General features: G+C 41.4%; 1 protein-coding gene across 1 annotated transcript in view; it reads left to right on the top strand.

The window, feature by feature from the left end:
• Positions 1–18,677: 18,677 nt before the first annotated feature.
• Positions 18,678–24,506, top strand: part of LOC136867383 (uncharacterized) — an 86,143-nt gene continuing 80,314 nt past the window's right edge. Inside the window, exon 1 of the transcript XR_010859679.2 lies at positions 18,678–18,752. The gene's annotated coding sequence lies outside the window, so the exon portion shown is untranslated. The remainder of the gene's footprint in view (positions 18,753–24,506) is intronic.

Here is a 24,506-nt window from a genome sequence, read left to right as displayed (position 1 = left end):
CTCTATCTATCTCCCACTCTTCCATCCACCATCATGTTCCAGTCCAGGTCCAGAGCTTGATACTGAGGTCTATCCAGTGTGCATTTTCCTACGTGATCTCCTTTGTTCCACTCTTGTTTTCTTCCGAAATCGACAGTATTAGGTTTTGTGGTGATAGTGATTAACTGATTATTGTTATAAGGGTGAGTACTGTAATGAAAACCTACAACCAGTTTTCCAGTCAATGACCGGATCAGGGATGGGATGAATGAAGCCCCCAACTTGCGGCGAGGATAGGAATTGTGCCGGCTGCCGAGGCCTGTCGCACTCCTCTGGGGCAATGATTAATGAGTGACAGATGAAATGAAATGATAGTGGAGAATGTTGCTGGAATGAAATATGACAGGGAAAAACCGGAGTATCCGGAGAAAAACCTGTTCCGCCTCCGCTTTGTCCAGCACAAATCTCACATGGAGTGACCGCGATTTGAACCACGGTATCCAGCAGTGGGAGGCCGGCGCACTGCTGCCTGAGCCACGGAGACTCTTTATAAGAGGGAGTACTACTGGGCAATTATCCTCTCTTAACACGAATCAGATGAAAAAATGGAAGAGTTTCGATCCTGCGAAGAATGAAGGTGTCAGCAAAATAAAGGAGGTCACGAAGGGAGTGAAAATGAAAGACACCCTAAGCCTCGCAAACCTAATTCCACTGGGGTCGGAAAGAAAATATTAAAGTAAGAACACTGGTACAAGCAAGTGGAAAGAATGCCAGGCTCATCTACGGACTGTGTGGTCAGCAACCCATGCTGCGTGGGAGGCCCTCCATTTAGTTGCCTCTTCCGACAGACAGGAGATACCGTTAATATCACCCCCACTCATAGATTTGTGAGGCCTAGTGAATCTTTATTCTTCGACGGTAACGCCGTCTCTCAGGCCAGGGAGATGTTCGGAGAAGGTGAAGGGGTTGGCGGCCGTGGCTTATACTAGGAACTGTCACGGCATTCGCCATCAGTGCAGGAGAATAGAAAACCACGGAAAATCATTCTCAGGACAGCCGACGGTAGGGACCAGCCCCTCTCCGTGTCCCGAATGCAGAGCCGGAAAGCCACCCCTCCTCGGCTTGGTTGGTCGGTCGGAGTGCATAGCTGTCGGATCACGAACCAGCCGTGGGCACTTGTTTTTGGACCTTTCCATTCGTTTGCCAATACCTTCCTTCTTAGAACGGTCAGACTTCTTCCTCTTCCTTTGTCTTTAAAATATTTATTTTGTCGAAGATCCCAAGAGCTTTCGCTCGTGTTGGGTACAGTACAATATACACTGACTAACAGAGCAAATGCAACACCAAGGAGGAGTGGTTCGAAAGGGATGAAAGTTGGGGAAAAAACAGAGACGGCACGGACGAATAATTGATGTTTATTTCAAACCGATATGCAGGTTACATAATGCGCACGGCATCGACTCAGTAGGATGTAGGACCACCGCGAGCGGCGATGCACGCAGAAACACGTCGAGGTACAGAGTCAATAAGAGTGCGGATGGTTTCCTGAGGGATGGTTCTCCATTCTCTGTCAACCATTTGCCACAGTTGGTCGTCCGTACGAGGCTGGGGCAGAGTTTGCAAACGGCGTCCAATGAGATCCCACACGTGTTCGATTGGTGAGAGATCCGGAGAGTACGCTGGCCACGGAAGCATCTGTACACCTCGTAGAGCCTGTTGGGAGATGCGAGCAGTGTGTGGCCGGGCATTATCCTGCTGAAACAGAGCATTGGGCAGCCCCTGAAGGTACGGGAGTGCCACCGGCCGCAGCACATGCTGCACGTAGCGGTGGGCATTTAACGTGACAGGCGTGCACGTCTATGCTGTGGAGTCAATGGTAGTCTTCTGAGCGGAGCGGACGCCGGGAGTGCAGGCCTCCTTCAACCAATCGACGGGGTGTCTTGCACATGCTGAAGAATGGCGGTTGACGTGGCGTGCGGGGCTGCCACCGCTTGGCGGATGCGCCGATCCTCGCGTGCTGACGTCACTCGGGCTGCGCCTGGACCCCTCGCGCGTGCCACATGTCCCTGCGCCAACCATCTTCGCCACAGGCGCTGCACCGTGGACACATCCCTATGGGTATCGGCTGCGATTTGACGAAGCGACCAACCTGCCCTTCTCAGCCCGATCACCATACCCCTTGTAAAGTCGTCTGTCTGCTGGAAATGCCTCCGTTGACGGCGGCCTGGCATTCTTAGCTATACACGTGTCCTGTGGCACACGACAACACGTTCTACAATGACTGTCGGCTGAGAAATCACGGTACGAAGTGGGCCATTCGCCAACGCCGTGTCCCATTTATCGTTCGCTACGTGCGTAGCACAGCGGCGCATTTCACATCATGAGCATACCTCAGAGACGTCAGTCTACCCTCCAATTGGCATAAAGTTCTGACCACTCCTTCTTGGTGTTGCATTTGCTCTGTCAGTCAGTGTATTTGCAAGGCAGGACAAAGATTTTGAATACCGGTTCAAATAAATTTAGGCAAGACAAACAAACAAAGTCACACCCGTACAGGCCATTAAGGCCCTTGGAGGAGTGGAAGGTAAAGGCTTCCACCATTGTTAACCGCGGCACGTGATGGAGTAGAGTGGTTAGCTCTACGCCCGGCCGCCTTTGCCCCCAGGAATTAACCTGGTACTCATTTTTGGCGTAGGCTGAGTGAACCTCAGGGCCATATGCACCTCCGGAAGTGGAAATCTCGTTTCTTAAATTTTACGACTTTCTGGCGGGGATTCAAATCCACGTCCTTCCGGGCGATCAAATAAATTTAGACATGTTAATTAAAATAAAATAACATAAAATTAAAATAAAATGGACAGAAGAACGTCGTGCTAAACACAGTGAGCTAATGAAGACGATGTGGATCAAGCGAAAAATGAAGAAATGCCAGAATGTAAAGTGAGGCTTATCGTGGCCCCTAGATGGCCGATTAGCGAAGTTGAATGAATAAAAATAACAAACAGTTGAGTGATTCCCCGACCCCGTATTAAGAAAAGAGACTAAGAGATAGTTGAATGTTATTTAAACATTAGATTGAATAGTGTTAAATATTTTCCATTATTTGCAGTACATATAAGCAAGTTTTAATTAAGATTATAGGAGTCACTATGTATAAATTTGTTGTGAGATGGACAGCAGGCAATGATATGATAATAAACAGGGGAAAATTCAGGTTTGTGAGTTTCATATATAGGGAAAATTCTCTCCGCTTTAATGACTGCGTTGATGGGGTGAAAGTTCCTTATGGGGATCACCGTAAGTACCTAGGTGCTAATATAAGGAGAAATCTCCATTGGGGTAATCACGTAAACGGGATTGTAAATAAAGATTACAGATCTTTTCACATGGTTGTGAGGGTATTTAGGGGTTGTTGTAAGGAAGTAAACGAGAAGGGATATAAGTCTCTGGTAAAACCCCTGTTACAGTATGGTTCGAGTATATGGGACCCTCTCCAGGATTACTTGATTCGAGAACTGGAAAATAACAAAAAGCAAAAGAGAAAAGCAGCTTGATTTGTTCTGGGTGATTTCTGACAAACGACCAGCGTTTAAAAATGTTGCAAAGTTTGGGCTGGGGAGACTTGGGAGAAAGGAGACGAGCTGCTCGACTAAGCGATATGTTCCGCTCTGGCAGTGGAGAGATGGCGTGAAATGACTTGAGTCAACACCTCCTAGATATAAGGCCTTACAACCGTTCTGCGAATATACTGTGACGTCAGCATCGGCAGGCAAGCTTGAACCTTTTCAGTAATAACACAGCAATGAGTTTGGCCATGTAACGCTGAAATTAGAAGAGTTTTAATTCGTTTAATGGTGCCAATTGCTAATACCATTGTACATAATGGTACTGATGTGTTGGGTACTCAATTGTAAGGAGAAATGCGACGGTGATAACGAAGTGCATGCATTAAGTTTCCGAAAGACGAGGTTATGCGGCAGATTTGTTTACGTGCAATTCCAAGACAAGACTACAGATTTACTAATAACTCAGTGGTGAGTAACTATTATTATTACATTCTCACACAATCATAATGAGCATAGGCCGATGACGTATTTAACTACACGCAACAGCTGCTGATATGTAGGCATATTTACTCTTCAATGATATAAGGTTATGTTAGCTCACAATCATGGAATACATTATTTCAACGGTATTATTATTATTATTATTATTATTATTATTATTATTATTATTATTATTATTATTATTATTATTATTATTATACGCAAGAGCTGCTGGTGTTGGCTGATTCACTCCGTAAATGCATGAATTTCGCTCACGGTGATACATTGTTTTAAGGTATGCCACAGACATTTCAAAGTCGGTGATATTTTATGGGAAATAACTGGTACTGATCGTCAGGAAATCTTTTAACTACTCCTCTTCCAAGACCATGACTGCCCATCATATTTATCGTCACATTCTGGCATGTGAAGAGAAGAACCAGGCAAAAAAGTAGAATAGAAAGAGAAGCAATAAACAGAGCCGTTGAAGATAGTACATATCTCATACCGTACACAGGATTTCAATCCACAATCTTGCACAGCTGAAAAGTACAATAAACATGTTGTTACTTGATGGTTGTTGTACTGTGATGAAGGGAACGTAAGTAATTTTTCTGTACGTCGATAAATGAAGGCAACCATACTTCATAGCATATGTAATCATCTAATATGACATGGCCTTTATTTTAAACGGGTTTTATTAAACTATAAAATATTTCTAAGATATATGTGAACAAAATTACTAATACAAATGCGGTATATTCTTTAGTTACAAAACATCATAGCTGCATTACAAGGAATGAGTGTAACAATGTGTAGAAAGATTTAGGAAATAAGTTAATTCTAGTCCTAGTTGGTGAATTGAACACCGAGGATGATGTCCCCACAGTTAATTTAATAATCATAGTTAAAACATTTCTTAGTTCATAAAGGAGTATGTGTATGATTTTCTTGTTATTTGTTCAACCTTCTGCCTGATATCACCTCATGTTTTACAAATTTACGGTCGACCCCGTGGTGAAGGGATATAATGCCTGCCTCTTACCCGGAGGCCCCGAGTTCGATTCCCGGCCAAGTCAGGGATTGTTACCTATATCTGAGGGCAGGTTCGAGGTCGACTCAGCCTACGTGATTACATTTGCGAGCTATCTTACGGTGAGATAGCGGCCCTGGTCTAGAAAGCCAAGAATAACGGCCGAGAGGATTCGTCCTGCCGAACACAAAACACCTCGTAATCTGCAGGCCTTCGGGCTGAGCAGGACCAAGGCCAAGCCCTTCAGGGCTGTTGCGCCGTGCGATTTTTACAAATTTATGAGACATAGTAGCAATTTAATGTTGCCACATGTCAGTACTTTTAAAAGAGTAGGCTCCGGTTAGAATGGTAGTCCAGTATTAGGAGAGAAACTTACATACTTTCTGCAATACATAAAACATAAAGTTCAAGGTTTCGAACAGAATGACAAATTGGTAACATCGATGGTAGGTGAAATTCTCATTAAACCATACATGAACTTCAAGGGAGGAAACATTGTAGGCTCATGTGCAAATACTGCCAGAGATGCTACGTCAGCTTAGATGTTAGGCCTATGCTAATATTATACGTGCTAGTTTTCTTTTAAGATCATGTAATGCCTATTTAAATTGAAATATATTTGTAACATCCTGTTGTGCTGTTAGCAATTCGGCCTAAGTAAGTTAACATTGCAAGATGCTTTCGTGTTTTACAACTGTTTGATGTTTATCTTTAATGGCAGTCACTAAAATACGGTGATAAAAACAGTATAATTCAGTATACTTTAAAATTTAAACGCTATTTGTTAGTAAATAAATTATTCCATTGGCGAAAAATATTAAAATCATGTCTGTGTTTAACTATGTTCCGCGTTTCTCTGCATTGCCATCGTCTCCGCAGCGTGACGTCACCACGCTGTTGTTAGGCCTTATTATCTAGGAGGTGTTGCTTGAGTAGACAAATAAGTCTGAGTGGTGTTTTAAAAGGAGGGAAAATCGCAATATGAAAATAAAGTTGTAATTCGAAACGACAAATTTGTTTATAGAAGAAGAGTTAGGGATTGGAATAATTTACCAAGAGAGATGTTCTATTCATTTCTTGTATTTATTTAAACTATTTAGCGAATAACTATAAAATTAAATATGATAATGAAACTACACAAATTTAAAACAAGTAAAATGCATAGGTATTCGTAAATATACAGAGAACATAACTTTCAGCACGGAAAATATGTTTTTATTTAAACCCTTCGGATGGCAGTCTCCGTATATGTCATTCGCCGCCAAAAGAACACGTAACTTTATTGTTGAAGACAGCTGAGGCTGATAGAGTGAAGAAGCTATAAAGATCAGTTTTGCCAACTTAGTGGTTTTCCCACTAAATCTAGTGGTTTTTTACTCTTCGTCAGTGGGCGAATTTTAACACACGGTGGATATTTTGCTGGTTTTTTAATTAAAGTTTTATGCAATGTGATAAGAGAATATAACAATGTAGGCCTAATAGTTCAAATTTAAGTTCTTGACGTTGACTGTCATGATGGCATCAAAAGGCTAATCGGGGAAGGCCTGGGAGCTGAGATGTATGGGATTCCCTTAAAAATAAGGCAGCAAGGCACGCTTCTGTGCGTACTTCTATCTTCTTCCATAGTAAAGTGTCACTTCTTCAAGTGTGAAGCGCACTTAAGATTGATATGGAGTCATTGATTCTCCTCATTAAATCACCTAACTCGGACGCCAGCCGGAAGATGAATATATCGGTTGGAAAACTGTAGGCTATCCTTTGTGAAATAGTTTCAAACAATGGACCCATTAATTTGTGATGAATTACTGCCACCAATCTGTTTCAGGAGCTGGGAATATTTGCACTGCCACGCCTCGCGTTGCCATGGTCAAATCTCTATATATAAAATAAGAGTTTTGTTTGTGCATTGCTTAGAATTTGAAAAGAATGGTATTTCTGTATCGGTTGTGTCCACAGTAACAAGGAAATGCACTGCTTACTTTTCCGTAATTTCTGTCTGTCTGTCTGTCTGTCTGTCTGTCTGTCTGTCTGTCTGTCTGTCTGTCTGTCTGTCTGTCTGTCTGTCTGTCTGTCTGTCTGTCTGTCTGTCTGTCTGTACACGCATCACGAGAAAACGACTGAAGACAATTTAATGAAAATCGGTATGTTAAGTCGGAGAACGAGCCGCTACAATCTAGGCTATAAATCACTTTATTCACGCTGAGTAAAATGGTAGTTTAGGGGAAGGTCTAAAATGTAATTCTTGAATATTTACATTATTAGTGGTCCTATCGATAAATACTATAAAACTAAAGTTATATAGAATTAAATTTCCGATCATTTACTGTATGTCTTATACATTTTTACCGTACTGGCTGTGATTACACAGATTGTACCGGGCGGTACACCTCCACGCCGCTAATTCAAACCTTGCGCCAGTTGAAACTCCCCTACTGGAAGAAGTCTGAACTTTGTCTTATGTGTTAATTTTCAAGTTATCCTGAAGATGTCACTACTTGGAGATTTTGAAGTTTCTGAACTGTGTTGTTTTCGACGTATTTTTGTTTTGCTTGTAGTAAGAAGTGTGAACATTCTCTTCTAGAGGACACTACTGAAGAACTACAACGGCGCACCCTAGTGCGAAGTGAAAGAACTGTTTTTTTTTTTTGGAGAAAATTTAATTTCAAAAGTTTGTTCTTTGCTAAATTTCTTTCAGTCATTGTTTAAGTTGGCAATATTAACCCTTTCTTTCCCCTTATTTTGCATTTAGCCAATCCCGAATTTCTTTAATTAATTTTCCACCAATAATGTGTTTCTTCTTCATCTTGTGTAGGGGTTTTCTTTATCCACCAATAAAATGTTTGTGGGCGGGTGTTTTCCTTCCTGAAACGCTTCGAACTTTCTGCGAGAGTATATAAACTGCTGATTTTAGGGTCTCTGGGCCACTTCAGTACCATATTTCAGTGTGTAAAGTACATAGCAGGGGGCGGGAAGCGCCTCTTTCTTCGGGCAGCAGTTCAACAACCAGGTAATGGCCGATTAATAACTTCTTTTCTTGCTAGCTCAGCAGTTTAACTCTCGGGGCAGGTCCGAAGCTTTTCCACCATGTAACTTTCCCTAAAATGTAAAGAATCTTTGTATTTATTCTATCTTTTAAGCTTCATATTGGGATAGAGAGTGCTTAACCCTCTCGAGCTCCCTCTCATATTGCATTGAGGTGAACTTATTTTCACAACCGTTTCTTCCTTAACGTAATGTAAATTGTTTCCTTCTAAAAGTCACCTCTTTAGTATGGGATTAGCCCTTGCATTAACGGCCTAGTGCCAAGTAGGTTTTAAACAAAGTGTATTAGGAGCGCAAGTTCGCCTCCTCTCAAATTGGTATTTTAGAGGCCAGGTACTTAAATTTTCTCACTTAATAGGCCTCAGTAGGTTGGGTATCTTTACCCCTGTGTTTATGTCATTAGAGGAAAACTTGAAGGTGGAGTTTGGTGTGGCCTTTGATAGGCTTAACCTTTGAGAGCAGATCGCTCTTTTGAAGTTTGTTTCTGCGCGCCTCGAGGAGGCTTTATGATGTAATTGGGAGCAAGTGCTCCTGGGCTTGATTGGGGTCTTCTGCCCCTTTGTTGAATTCTGTATATCGTAAAGTTGGGCTAATTGCTCAAGAATTGTGTGTCTGGCTCTCGGAGCCCCAAATCCTGTATTTGTACATTCTCGATTAGTGGTTTTGCTACTCTGTACCTGCCATTATTGTTATTTCTTGTTTTTGCTAAGAAAATATAACCTTGTTAAATTTTAAATTCACTTTAATTTCGTAGCCTGAGACCTGTTCACCCCCCGCACCTTCTTTCACCTCTAACTACCACGGAAAACTCCGTAACACAGATATTCATAAATTTGGATTTTTGTTGCTAAGTCCATATCAATGCCGAGCCATGAGAAAATGGGATAACAGAATTTAATGAAAATCGGTATATAGAGTCGGTGAATAAGAAACTACAGTCTAAGCTGTAAACAATTTTATTCGCCCTGGATGAAATTGTAGTTTGGAGGAAGGTGCCTAAAATTTAAATTTTAAATACCTATGTTATTGGTCCTATCGAAAAGTACTACATACGAAAAGTTATAGAGAACACAATTCCCGATCATTTATGTTTTATTCAGTTTTACCGTACCGACTATGATAAGAGTGGTATTTCAGAGTCGGAAGAAAACTAAATGTGAAGGCCTACAATATCGAAAGCGCATAACAGTGATCAATAGGGCTCGGATGTTTAGGACCTAAAAATAGCCCAAATAAGCAAGCAAATATGACCTCAAAGGTGACGAAATATGACCTCAAAAGTGACGAAATATGACGTAAAAATTACAAAATACGACCCGAAAGTGATTAATCTAAATATGGCCATTTTAAAATAAGTTATAAATCGAGACGCCAATTCCTTTAATACATATTTGTTAACTAAATTCTTTATTCTTACTTTCATATTAATTTTCTGAATATACATGTTTAGCAGTTATTCACAGTGTATTGTCCTTGATTCACTTATCAAACATTCGTGAATACATACCTATAAAGTACTAAGCTCGCTAAGATTATAGATCACACAACATTTTAAAAGTCAAAATATGTTTGTACCCTTCATTGGTGGTTTGAAATACGAAGAAAACTAGAAATCAATCTATTTTTAAAAATATTTTGAAACGTTTAAGCCCAGATTACATTAATATTACTCAAATGCGTTAAAGTTTAAATTGAGCACCACGAAACGAATTAAGTAGATGTCTTTCGATACATTATGGTAGGGCGACTCGGCATATAGTGCAAATTCGTATAACGTTTTCATTCTTCTCCGCGGGTGGTATTGAAGTGTATGACAAGATTCATCTTCAAAGCATCAGGCGCAAAAGATCTCCGATTATCACTTAATACTTTCTTTAAGAAGGGAAGCTCCTTTCTACGTCACAAGACGTTGTTGGTGCATATTTAAATAATATTAAATCACTGCTGTTGAGTATGCACTCATCTTGAAATGTACTGGTACTTTCTCCTCTAAGAACAACATTTATCTTGCACACACAGCGAAAACCGTCACTTCGATTAAGCAAATTTTAAAGTTTCTATATTACACTGACGCCAACTATTCCATGTGATTGTTGTGCTGAAAGTTCAACACTTCTCACAATTTCAATACTTGCATGTATTTCTAAGCTAGCAGCTTCTAAGCGAGTAATTGCACTCGATATAATTCCAAAGTTCGACTTAATATGTGTCCGACTTGCTGACAAACTGTAGGAAAACAATTCCTGCGCAATCTTGATAGAAGAGTCAGAGTATTCCATTTGTATTAACTACAGATTTGATACGGAGGTGCCTTTGCTGGCAGGACCTAGTGTTTGCAGTGCACTATGTCTTCTGGTATGGGCTAGAGCAATTTTGTTACTTTCATTGATCTGTCTCAGCTTTATCCTTGGCTTTGACAATATGAAAGTGACTGAGGTATGAGTGATGCTAGTAATGCCATTCCTTCTGCAGCCAGTCCCTGCTATGAATGGTGTGAAAATATTGCTCATAGGGTCAGTTGGTGCTTGCATTTCAGTGGGCTTGGCAGACTGATATGTACTAGCAACTTCTGACTCGGTGAGGAAAGCAACGGGAAACTACCTCACTCCTCATTTCCCTAGTACGCCTCTTCAGTGATGCCTAGGCCATCTATGACAGCTTATGGCGGAACTGTTGAGGATCCAACCAGCCTTCGGGCTGAGGACTAAACATACATTGATACGGAGAAGGAGTTTTGTAAATACTAGTTCTCATTCGGAAAGTTGACGGTGACTTTGCACAGCTACAGTTGTCGCCAAACCACCCAAATATGATCGAAATATAACGTTTCTACGAAAATAGCTCAAAATATGACCTTATGACAAAAAATAGCCAAAATATGCATTTATATGACAAATAAAAATCACTTAATTGTGACTATAATCACCTGATTTTCACCAAAATCCAATCAGGCGAGAAAATAGAGACAAAGAAAAAATATGACTTTTCCTAAACATCCGAGCCCTAGTGATCAATAATAACATTACATTGACCATTGTTTGTTGTGATGTTCTTTGTCTCTTATGCTGCCACCCAACTCCGATAGATGGGATTACTGCTGCGTACCGAGTATAAACATACTGCTGGTATGTAACACATTGGTTTATCATAGTATTCAAGTTATTCGATCCCTGCTCTGACGCGCAGTTTTGAATGAGCCGTCTGCACACTTAAGACAGAGGCTCAATTAATAGTAGTAGTAGTAGTATGACCTGGTCTAGAATTACAATTTCGGCCTATTCCAAAATATAGCACCACAATTCACTAAATAAGTCAAAATTCAACCCTGAAAAGAGACGTTTCTTAAGAAAAGCTTCTCCCTCTTCACTTTTATTAAATTCTACATTCATTTCATTCCAAATTAGCAGTTACTCCTCTGGCTTGGAGGAAAAATATGCCTCCAAGTCAGATAGATTTTTCCTTCGCCAGTGTAGTGAACTGAGATTCTCAGACTCCTTGGGAACTGCTATTAAACAGATAAGTAAGAGGGCATAGTTTTTGTCCTGGGACTCAACACTATTCGCCCCCTCCCCCCGCCTTCAATCCTCCCCTGCTCCCTGAAATTAAAGAGTGCTCGCGGCTGTCTGTGGCCTGGTCATTCCAGCTCTGGAACTTCAGACTGTTAGATCGACAGTGTAGTACTGTTCGTTAAAAGTAAGGAAATGTGTGGTTTTTAATTTGATCGAGTATTTCATATGATAGCATTGCTTTTAATCGCGACATTCCTACTGGCGTCATTATACTGATCTATGTTGATTTCAGTTGGGAAAGCCACTAAGACAGCCTTTATGAGGATGTAAAATGGCAGGTGGAGAGTGAATGGGTGTCATTATGATAAAAACTCCCCGACTTGATTGTGACTGATGGTAGGTAAGAGGGCCTGCCATTACAATGAAAATTCCGTAACACATTCTTCACAAATGAAAAGACGTTTGGTGATTGCCTCATCGCGTTTCTAGGGTAACGTTAAGAGCTGTGCAATTTAATACAATCTCGCTCACAACGTGGACACTAGCTAACCTAGAATTCTGTAGGTCTATACAATGTAGAATTCCGTACGAAGCACGGATACATCAGCTGGTGTGAAATAAACTGGAGAGAATTTGTAGTCAGTAGAACATTATTCAAACTGAAGCCAAAAAAATAGAATGAGACACAAAATGATATATTCGATTTTTTCGATTCGGGCAGAACCGAGAAGAAACATACGATGCTGTCATGTGAGCTACCAAACGAAGTATCATAACATGTAGGGGACCGTGAATACATATCGAACATCTGATTCTATTCCTGCTTCTTCCTCTGTGTCTTCTATAGAAGCGTCTGAAAAATACATCAATGGTTACAACATACCGTATGTTTGACTTGACATATATTTCGAGTATTTCTAGCCATTGAACTACAAGGATATACTTCAGTTTTCTTTCGTTGTAGAATGTTCATAACTCAAGCAAAACTTGAGGGGGTGTGGGGGATGATGACCTCGATGTTAGGCCCCATTAAACAACAAACATCAATCAATCAACATCAAACTTGAGGAGGATAATGGTTGGGGCGAAAAGGGGCTAGTGTTTCCTAATGGTTTTCAGGCAGCCGTTTAGTGGGAAATCCTGTTCCACTACTGGTAACACTGATAAAGATGTTCGAGTGCGCTGTTCTGATGAAAGTGCAAGTACAGTATAGAAAAACAAGTGCCTAAATTACAACTCTGCCTATGTGTAAAGTCACTGGTTCTCGGAAAAGACTGTAGTAATTCGCTTCTACAAATCTCAAATCCGCAGAATGGCATCAAAACATGTCTCTATTGCACTACTTGCAAGGTCGACCGTAATGTACTCCCGAGCTCCAGCTGCGCAGGAAATGCCATTCGAATAGGAATAGCAATAATGCCAGTCGCTCGACCCTTCGAATTCTTAAGGGCCGCATACACGCGCAGACTTCTGTGAGACTTGCCTGTATAGATACTGTATGTCTCCGTGAAGCAAGTCGGAAGTACGCGGCTGCCCACACATGCTCACCTTTTTTAAACATTTTTTATATATTTATTTATATGTATTTATTTATATTTATTATTTATTTATTCATTCATTTTTTTATTTATATTGTTTTAAGTATATATTTATGATTGCAAGCTTCGCATATTTGATATACTTGAATTTTAAGGATGAATGAGGTAACATATGGCGAGCTCCTTTGGAGGCTAAAACCAAATATCGCGAGGAGAAATAGTAATATCAAACCCCATGATCCCCTTCCTACTACATCAAGGTTTCTTGCAACAGGCCAAAATTACGAAGATGTGAAATTCTCCGTTAATACCGTATATTTGCAATCTTCACTATAATTTCCCACAGATAAATGGATGACAAGAATCGTGCAATGAAGTGCACAAGGAATTTATGAAAGTACAGTAGTCTTAATTCCTCAAGCCAATAGAACAAGTCGCTCTACCATCGCATTTTGTTCAGAATACGTGAAAATAAGCAAATCAAATACAATCCCTAGATCACTGACACGGTGCAACTGAACGGTGTGTAATTGCTGCCTGAGAGGGACTGAATACAATTGCTTTCAGTTTCGTATTCGTATGTTACTAAATTTTCTGCCACCATTTTCAGAGAGAGCTTTCGTCGCAAAGTCTCCGTCAGAATTCAAGCAGCGCTAGAATGTTGGAGACCTGCCTGCGTACTTCATGTCGACGGCCATACACACAGACGCTTGTCTAATGAGACTGGTTTGCGCAGACTTACCTCCGACTTATAAGTCTGCGCGTGTATGCAGCCCTGTTTACAAAGTCCGCGGCTACTCATAAGCGGATAATGCGATAATACGAACACGGCAATATTGTAAGTGGCAGACAGCTATTGATTGGTAAGTTCCTGAAATGCGTATACCGGAGTGGTTATTGGAGCCTTGAGCTAAATAGTCTAACTAATTATTCATCTAATAATAATAATGATCCCCTCTGTGGTGTAGTGGTTAGTGTGATTAGCTGCCACCCCCGGAGGCCTGGATTCGATTCCCTCCTCAGCCATCCTCTAATTGGTTTTTTGTGGTTTCCCACTTCTCCTGCAGGCAAATGACGGGATACTACCTAACTTAAGGCCACGGCCGCTTCCTTCCTTCTTCCTTGTCTATGCCTTCCAATCTTCCCATCCCCCAGCAAGACCCCTGTTTATCTTAGCAGGTAAGGCCGCCTGGGCGAGGTACTGGTGTTCCTCCCCAGTTGTATCCTCCGACCAAAGGTCCCACGCTTCAAGACACTGCTCTTGAGGCGGTAGAGGTGGGATCCCTCGCTGAGTCCGAGGGAAAAACCAACCCTAGAGGGTAAACGGATTAAGAAAGAGCAATAATATTAACCAGGACAGTCGTCAAAAGAGGCGGACTCTCCAGGAAACGGGTGCTGGCCGAGACATAAATACGAACGCTCCTCGGCACATCCTTCCCTTCTTCTTCTGAAAGTACTACAGCTCTACAAGCTTCACCGATAGCTGAGCAACAATGGACGTGGTTTGGGTGACCTATTAATACTTCTTCGCTTCGCTCACACACGCTTCGAGCCGCCATTAACTCACTCCCTATGTTGGGAAATTATGATATTCTTGGGCTCCGACACAGGAGACCCAAGGCCACTCTTTCCCACCCCTCGGGGTACAGGTCACATCCTGACCAATCCGATTCTACAAAAAGGAACCACCACCCCCCACAACTACGCAGTTCAGCCGCCAACTTGTCGAAAGCAGCACTCAAGGCCCACAAGGCCAAAAGGCTAACATTTCTCAAAGGATCTGGGTTCCACCCACATATCCGTTGAGACGCGTGGTCTGTTTGTTCAGTATAACCATGACTTCCAAGACGACACCACGCCGGATCTCCTTAACGATTTGATCCACATTAAAAATACATATAGGAAAAGATGGCAAAATTACAGTGACCCAACCAATCGGGCGACTCTATTGAAAGTCAATGCGAAACTCACGATTAATCTGACGATGACAAACACTAACGACGGACCCGTGAGATAGGCAGAAAAGCCTCAACTTTCAAAAGACAATGGACTCCAATTAATAACATTCCCGACATCAAGCCTGCAGAGGTTCGCAGGGTTATAAAGGACCTAAATGAGAAGAAGTCTTCAGATGATGACAGGGTATCAAACAAGGAAATTAAATCCCTCCCATATAGGGCAGTGGTACTTTTGGCAATTTTTTCGGCATGCTTGAAATTGGGATAATTCCCTGATACATGGAAGACTGGTAAAATGACAGTCATTCCAAAACCAGGAAGGACAGATTATTCCCTCATAATGACATAGGCCTACCGATAACCTTGTTATCACACACATCCAAAATATTCGAGAGACTTCTTCTCACTCGCCTCAATGGATACCTGAGTACCTAAAACATACTGAGACCGGAACAATTTGGTTTCCGATCTAAACGCAGTGCCCCTCTCGCAACTCTGCGTTTTAACACAGTGTGTCACAAGGTCGTTCGAATATACGCAATTTTAATCACCTCTGATTACTTCTTCTGGCTCGGGGACTGGCTGTTTGTGTTTGTCCCAACACTCTCCTCTTCGTATTCAGAAAGCACAACACTCTACCATCCACCATAGAAACACGCAATAGTGATTACATCCTCCCACATAGAATTGACGAGAGGAAAGGTATCCGACCGTAAAACAGAGCCGAATCCACATGTGCTAACAGTTCGCACCCGCGATCCCACAGGTGTGGGAAAAGCGGTACAAGAAGAATGTAGGGATAGCCTATTTATCCGTTTCAGATCAACTCTAGACCATATCAGTTTTTCTTAGCTTTCATGACGGTCTCACAGCATCTTTTACAAATACTTTTCGCACCACCTGAAAGCAAACGTTCCATCGTGCTCGATGAACAAGATTTTCAAGAAGAAGAAGAAGAAGAAGAAGAAACTGCGTGTAATTGAGGAGGAGTATAGTGTATGTGTGGTGTATGAGTTGCAGGGGTTTCGGGAACAGAATAAAGATCCAGTCCCCGAGCCAAGGGAATTAAGATTCAAGTCTTCGACCCGGCAGGGAATGGAACCCTGGGTCCCTCTGAACGGAAAGCCACTGCTTTCACCATTCAGCCAGGAGCCGGACAAGATTTTTCCATTAGCACCTAATGCGGTGCTTGCGAAACAGACATTGTGTAGCACTTTCTAAAGCCCCTAATCGCCGCTACTGTCCATGACTACCGTATTTCAGAATTCTCCACACCCGTTACCGTCATGCAGAAGATCTGGAGAAATTGCTGAATGGTATGAACAGAGTCTTGAGTAAGGAGTACAAAATGAAAATAAATAAGTCGAAAACAAAAGTGTTCGAGTGCAGTCGAACGAAATCAGGTGATGCAGGTAATATTAGATTAGGAAATGAAGTCTTAAAGGAAGTAGACGAATATTGTTACTTGGGTAGTAAAATAACTAACATTGGCAGAAGTAAGGAAGACATAAAATGCAGACTAGCACAAGCAAGGAAGAGCTTTCTTAAGAAAATAAATTTGCTCACTTCAAACATTAATATAGGAATTAGAAAGATGTTTTTGAAGACTTTCGTCTGGAGCGTGGCATTGTATGGAAGTGAAACATGGACGATAACTAGCTCAAAAAGAAAGAGAATATAAACTTTTGAAATGTGGTGTTACAGAAGAATGCTGAAGGTGAGATGAATCGAACCATGGATGAAGAGATACTGAATCGAATTGGTGAGAGTGATCGATTTGGCTAAATTTGACCAGAAGAAGAGATAGGACACATCTTAAGACACCCGGGACTTATGCAGTTGGTTTCTGAGCGAAGTGTAGGCGGGTAAGAACGGTAGTAGTAGACCAAGGTATGAATATGACAAGCAGATTAGAGCAGATATAGGATGCAACAGTTACGTAGAAACGAACAGGTTAGCACAAGATAGGGTGGCACGGAGAGCTGCATCAAATCAGTCAATGGGCTGATGACTCAAACAACAGTAGTAGTAGTAGTAGTAGTAGTAGTAGTAGTAGTAGTAGTAGTAGTAGTAGTAGTAGTAGTAGTATCCTACTTCGAAGCATTTGATCGCACAAGGGCAATGAATGCACTCGTGACAATGAAACACATTTCCACGATTGCCGTATTTCAAAATTCTCCACAACTTGCATTAGTAATTAGTAAGAAACGTGTAATGCTGTACTTCGAATTTCGCAACCTCCCATTCGCGTGGAACTGACAAGTCATTCATGGACTTCCAATCATTGATAACGAAGAACTAGAGAACTTGAATGAAGAGAAATTTTAACTGACCTTGGAGATGACGCAATGTATGACATGCCTTTCTGGAAGTGTCATGCTATCAGCCAAAGGCTTCCGGACCATCTTTTCTGCAGTTGGTCATTCATAGATCATATTCTGCTGGCAATTCAACGAAAGCTGCGGGAATTTATTATTATTATTATTATTATTATTATTATTATTATTATTATTATTATTATTATTATTATTATTATTATTATTATTATTATTATTATACATCGGATTTGTATGCAAATGCATATTTTGTTTGCCGATATGTAGACCTCGAAAACCGACAAGGAAGTGCGTGTGAAGGTGAAACTGGATGAATTATTCAGTTTAGTAGAGCACATATATGCACAGTTGCATATATTTGAGATTAGTGCATACAATTTCGGATTTATTGTGCATGTTTTCTACATTTAATGTGCATATTTTAACATGTTTTACAAGCATTATTCAAGAAATGGAATGAAATGGCGTATGGCTTTTAGTGCCGGGAGTGTCCGAGGACATGTTCGGCTCGCCAGGTGCAGGTCTTTTGACTTGACGCCCTTAGGCGAGTGCCTCGTCGTGATGAGAATAAAATGATGATGAAGACGACACACACACCTAGCCCCTGTGCCAGCGAAATTAACCAATTATTATGATTAAAATTCCAGATCCTGCCGGGAATCGAACCCGGGGCCCCCGTGACTAAAGGCCAGCACGCTAACCATTTAACCATGGAACCGGACGATTCTTCAAGAACATGTAATTAATGCAGTGAACACGTTCGGCAATGAAACGGTTCAAAGAGATCTAGCACTTATCATGACACACTTTCATATCATACCAGAATCAGTCAAGAATTGTCCACCTTCGTAGCGAAACGGTTAGTGTCATTAGCTGCCGTCCTCGGAGGCCCGGGTTTGATTCCCGGTACTGCCAGAAATTTAAGAATGACAGGAGGGCTGGTACATACAGTTCACCTCCATTGGGTGTGCCAGAAAAGACCTGCACCACCTTGGGATGAGGACACGAGTTTACTTTAGTAATGAAATTAGAAACACGTAGGTTGAGTCTTCGTGATTCGCTCGACATTATGGAGAAAGTGAAGCGTAAATTGGAAGGTATTCCAGGAAACCTCGGGCATGTCCTTAAACGACTTCATGGTAGCTGTAAACAAATACTGAGAATGTGAATCTACCAGCAAGTCTTAACACCTACATTCGCTCTTGTCACTATCCTGTCATCCGTAGATGTAGAGAAATCGTTCTCCTAATTGAACACTGCAAACTCGCAAAATATACACGGATTGTTTGTAGTAATGGACCAGCCACAGCTGTAAGTAGTGTGATTTTTGTTTTTCATTCAGTTGCTTATTCATAATAATTATTTTATACAGTGGTGTCGTGAATCGCGTGAGTCTAGTAGAGGAATGTTACGTTTGCATTTCATAGGAGTGTTGTTTCTTTCTTTCTTTCTTTCCTAATCTGTTTACCCTCCAGGGTTGGTTATTTTTCCCTCGGACTCAGCGAGGGATACCCCATCTACCGCCTCAAAGGCAGTGCCCTGGAGCGTGAGACATTGGGTCGAGGGATACAACTGGGGATGAGGACCAGTACCTCGTCCAGTCGTCCTCATCTGCTATGCGGAGCAAGGGCGTTGTGGGTGGGGGGGGGGGCGGAGCCGTGGCCGTAAGTTAGGTACCACCCGGCATTTGCCTGGAGGAGAAGTGGGAAAGCAGGGAAAAACACTTCCAGGATGGCTGAGGTGGGAATCGAACCCACCTCTACTCAATTGACCTCCCGAGGCTGAGTGGACCCCGTTACAGCCCTCATACCACTTTTCAAATTTCGTGGCAGAGCCGGGAATCGAAACCGGGGCTCCGGGGGTGGCAGCTAATCACACTAACCACTACACCACAGAGGCGGTAGCCTTCACTTGTCCCATTATTATTATTATTATTATTATTATTATTATTATTATTATTATTATTATTATTATTATTATTATTATTATTATTATTATTATTATTATCATTATTATTATTATAGGACTGAATGTCACGTCCGACTCGTTAGCTGAATGGTCAGCGTACTGGCCTTCGGTTCAGAGGGTCTCGGGTTCGATTCTCGGCCGGATCGGGGATTTTAATCGCTTCTGATTAATTCTTCTGGCTCGGGGACTGGGTGTTTGTGCCCGTCCCAACATTCTCCTCTTCATATTCACACAGCACACTACACTACCAACCACCACAGAAACACGCAATAGTGATTACATCCCTCCACATAGAGTTGACGTCAGGAAGGGCATCCGGCCGTAAAACAGGGGCAAATCCGCATGTGCGACACAGTTCGCACCCGCGACCCCACAGGTGTGGGAAAAGGGGTAGGAAAAGAAGAGGACTGGATGTCAGATAGGAAATACGGAACAGATAGGTAGTATACTAATTTATTTATTCATTTATCTATCGTATGGCTGTTAGTGTCCAAGGTCATGTTCGGTTCTCCCGGTGCAGCCCTTGTAAAGCAGACCCTCCAAGGAAGGTGGGTGACATCTGGCGTGTATGGGAACTGCGTGTTTTTGTAGTAGAGGATAGTGAGTTGCAGGAATGTTGAGAACAGTACAAGTCCAAGTCCCCGAGTCAGCGAAGTAACCATTTAAGGTTAAAATCTCCGACCCGGCCGGGAATCGAACCAGGGTCTCTCTGAACCGATGGCGACTACGCTGACCATTCACCCAAAGAGTCGGAAAGTGGAAGTGAGAGTGAAAGTGAATGGAGGTGCAGAAAAGCTAATGCAGTGAGCTCACAGTTGGGCTCAACGGTATTCTGTAAGAATGAAGTCAACTCCCGGATGAGTCCAACGTTACATTTGTCTGTTTTCAGACTCCACGAGAGTGAAACCTGGGTGAAGTCGCGAGAAGAATTGCTGGTACAAACAGGAGTAAACGACGGCATGGGGGTTCTCGAAATGAGGAGATAAAGGCCAAGTTAGGAATAAATTCGATGGAAGAAGATGTACCGGGTTCGGGGTGGTGGGGTCATGTGAGGTGATTGCAGGAGAATGATTTACCTAGGAGAATAATGGACTCGACTATGAAGGATAAGAGAAATAGAGGGCGTCTAAGCCGTTAGGCTATTTATTTATTTATTTATTTATTTATTTATTTATTTATTTATTTATTTATTTATTTATTTATTTATTTATTTATTTATTTATTTATTTATTTATTTATTTATTTATTTATTTAATTTTGTGATGATTACACAGAATAGTAACAACTTCTCAGGTAAGAAGACAGACCATAGTTGCTCGTTGCTGAGCTGATCGAGCCCCAAGAGTGTACAAGATAGCATGCAATCTTGATTCTGCCTCGCTTGTGCAAGAAGTAATTGCACCAGCCGTGTCCAATCCTAAGCCTCTTGAGGCGGCACCAAAGCTTTCTTGGGAGGTCAAAACTCTTTGGCATCTTTGTACGAACCAAGTAGTAGGCGCATGTTCCCAATGTTTTCGTAGATCACTCATCCTTCCCGTTTTGATTTAATTCAAACCCATCGGCGATGAGTTTGCCGGTGTCCGGACATTTCGTACCACGGACATTCCGTACCACTTGATTTTTTAGGACATTTCGTACCACCTAGGTCATTATCTAACTGCGAACTGTTTTCCAGTAATCCTCAAATATTTACGCCAGGACAATCCGTACCACTTGATGTCACCTTTAGAAATCTGAAACAAAACTAATTTGCAACATTTGTTGAAGAAAACTTCTATATTATTTTTAATAATTGGCCTTTAAACTATACTTATCACTTATGTCTATGTACAGGTAAATATTATCATAAGAAAGTCGATTTTTTGAAGTATAAATACTGAAACAAAACAATAAAATAGAAATATACACCGTGTTCGGGCGCAATGTGCCTGACGAGCACAAGGATGGATAATATTACTATTATTGTGAATGTTTATAACTACTGCATTATTTCAGTATCAAGTAAGTAAAATAAAATGTTCTGATGAACTGGCTGATATGGGCTTGAAGGTTACGCGGAAACGGGAAAGTGCTGAAAGGTGGAAAGTAGCTAGGTCGCCGCGAAAGACGAATCTTCTTCTTCTTCTACCGCTTTTTCCCCATACCTTGTGGGGTCGCGGGTGCGAACTGAGTAGCACATGTGGATTTGGCCCTTTTTTACGGCCTGATGCCCTTCCTGACACCAACCCTATGTGAAGGGATCTAATCACTATTGCGTATTTCTGTGGTGTTTGGTCGTGTATTGTGTTGTCTGATTATGATGAGGGGAATGTTGGCACAAACACAAACAACCGGTCCCCGAACCAGAAGAATTAATCACTCGTGATTAAAATCCGCGACCCGGCCGGAACCCTCTGAATCGAAGGCCTCAACGCTGACCATTCAGCTAAGGAGTCGGACCCGAGAATGACGAATACGATTTAAGAATTAACACGTGTGCCCCAGTTGCGCCCGACGAGAGGTTAACATCGGTAGTGGTTCTACCGTGTGGAGGCTTCTGCACCAGTAGTGGACAATGGATATACAAGTAAATACATTCATTGGGATATGGTTTTTACTTCGCAATACTTCTCACTATTTGAAGTGGTAGGCCTACGGAATGTCCTCTCCTAAATATTTTAAGTCATTAGCTGACACTTCGCAGGTAATCAGCCGGTCAAGTGGTACGAAATGTCCGGTGGTACGAAATGTCCATGGTACGAAATGCCCTAGAACCGAGTTTGCCTACAGTGACACATGTTTCCTCGATCGAATTCGTCATAGTGATGGATGGCAGAATTATTGAAGTAGAGGTAAAGAGGGTGACGCCTAGATCTCCTTAGCTGCTCTCAGCAACGCTTGTTCCCTACTTTAATGTGTAGTAGAGGTATGAGGCTCAGAACAGGCAGCCAGTTGCATAAGCTCGGTTTCACACTACCAGTATTGAGTACACCCGTCTTATACAATCGTATTATGACTGCCATGAGGTGTTCTTGACATCATGTGAAAGCCAGGAGATCTTTTCAGATAGACTGGCTGCCAGAATATTGATGTTCGCTTGGCATCACCCAGGGGTCGCGTGTATGGTACTGCTTAACGTCACCGCAATGCGACTGTTGGTGCCCCACGGCAAACCATCCCTGAAATCGTCGGCAGCTGCAAGCTACGTGCCTACTATCGGCGCAGAAAGTATGTGCGGTCGAGTTTAAACGTTAATAAAATTTGAACCAGTCCGCCAGTCTAAAATATAATCACATCATCGTAAATCTTGTTTCTTGTGAAAGTTATATTAGGCGGAATGCAAAAAGTACCTATTTTCTTGCCCGTTTTTTGTAAACAACAACTTTATAGTACCATTACATGAAAATGCACTGACCGATTTACATGAAATTTAGGTGGATTATGGAATCCACTATTGTAAATATATTTCTTAAATGTAATTACTTTACACACTTTGGAAAAAACTTATTATCGTTTTTATAAAAGGCTGTCCGCTTGATACTGGGTGGTCTCCCGAAATCGAGATCGAGTTATCGTAAAGGTCTGAAGTTTTCTGTTTCAAATAGTTGCATACCGAAAACCACAATGATTTCTGTATTTTTTCCGATTTTTATCTGAAAGCGAGCGTGCAGTATGCAATCAGACGTGTCAAGCAGCTTGAGCAAAGGGTTGTCCAGTAAGCGGCAAACCCCGTTGCGTGAACTCCCTTTCACGATAAGATGACAAGCGGTGAATCATGGTATTTCCAGATTTATTTGTGGTATAGTTATTTGCATTCAACTGGGCTTTCAGTATCACTGGCTGTATTGCTCAGTTAACCCTTTGACCGCCAGCCTCATACGTGGTGTCCATGTCCTATACCGCCAAGGCCTAATGAGCACTTTTTTTCCTTGCAGTAAATTATTCGTAATAACTTCTGTTCAATCCATGTAAATTGGATGGACATTTTTTTTCTAAGATAATGCTTCGGACATTTTATTGATGTAAATTAATGCACCTTTATTTTTAAAACTTTTATTTTATGAAGTGATAATTCAAATAAATATTTCCTTTCTTTGAAAAAAAAATATTTCATGATCAAAAACCGGTAAGAAAAAAAATATTTTTACTATCAAAAACTGCATTATTTTAGAGAGGTGGTGTTTCCTATGCTATATATAAAATGATAGAGTCTTATGTACAATATTACAGTTACAGTAGTTTTATTATTATTATTATTATTATTATTATTATTATTATTATTATTATTATTACATAAACATGAAATTTTCTAATCTTACATTATATGCAAATGCTGCAGTTCCTGGTTCGTTTTAAGTCAAAAATTACTACTAATGTATATTTCACACATACGTAACGCTCAAAAATTCACTTTTTGCCTTAAAAATATGACATAAGAAATTATTTACTAATATTTACACATGTTTATGACGTGCTCTACCAAATGTGCTTAGGGAGGCTCAAAGGGTGTACACTCTTCTTACACTGTCTTTATTCCATTTACCACCTTGACTAGTACTACTCTTTCTGAATACGGAACAGTTACGTTCCTTTTTTTTTTTCGGTAAAATAGTAAGGGGGTCGTTACCCGCCCGCGGGAGCTGAATTGCCGCTTGGCCACCAAGCCACTCGGCAGCAAGTTCCTCAACTAAACTTGTTGTATATAGTCTTATTTAATCCAAAACTAGTCCAAAACATGTATTATACATTATTAAAACGAATAAATAACTTGGAAAGTACTTTTTCCGGAACGTCCGATCAATCTGACGTTGGCGTTTTTAGACTGAACCTCGAACGTCCGATCAATCGGACGTTGGCGGTCAAAGGGTTAAGGCAGAGTTAAAATGCTTCCCAGGTTAGGTTTTACGGAAGGTGAAGTACGTATGATTGTAAGTGCAATTTGCTTTTTCACGCTAGATGGAGAAAGGCTACGTGAAAACCGATATCCTGCGTGCCAACGAGTGGCAGGTTGTCTAGGTATTTCGCTCCGATCAGTCCAGAAAGTTAAAGCGGTAAATATTTTAAAAAATCGTGCGCTAATTTATCGACCCCGTATAAGAGGAAAAGGATATTCAGCGG

The sequence above is a fragment of the Anabrus simplex genome, chromosome 3, assembly GCF_040414725.1.
Source record: "Anabrus simplex isolate iqAnaSimp1 chromosome 3, ASM4041472v1, whole genome shotgun sequence".
Classification (NCBI taxonomy): Eukaryota; Metazoa; Arthropoda; class Insecta; order Orthoptera; family Tettigoniidae; genus Anabrus; species Anabrus simplex.
This window is presented reverse-complemented; position numbering and strand designations above follow the sequence as displayed.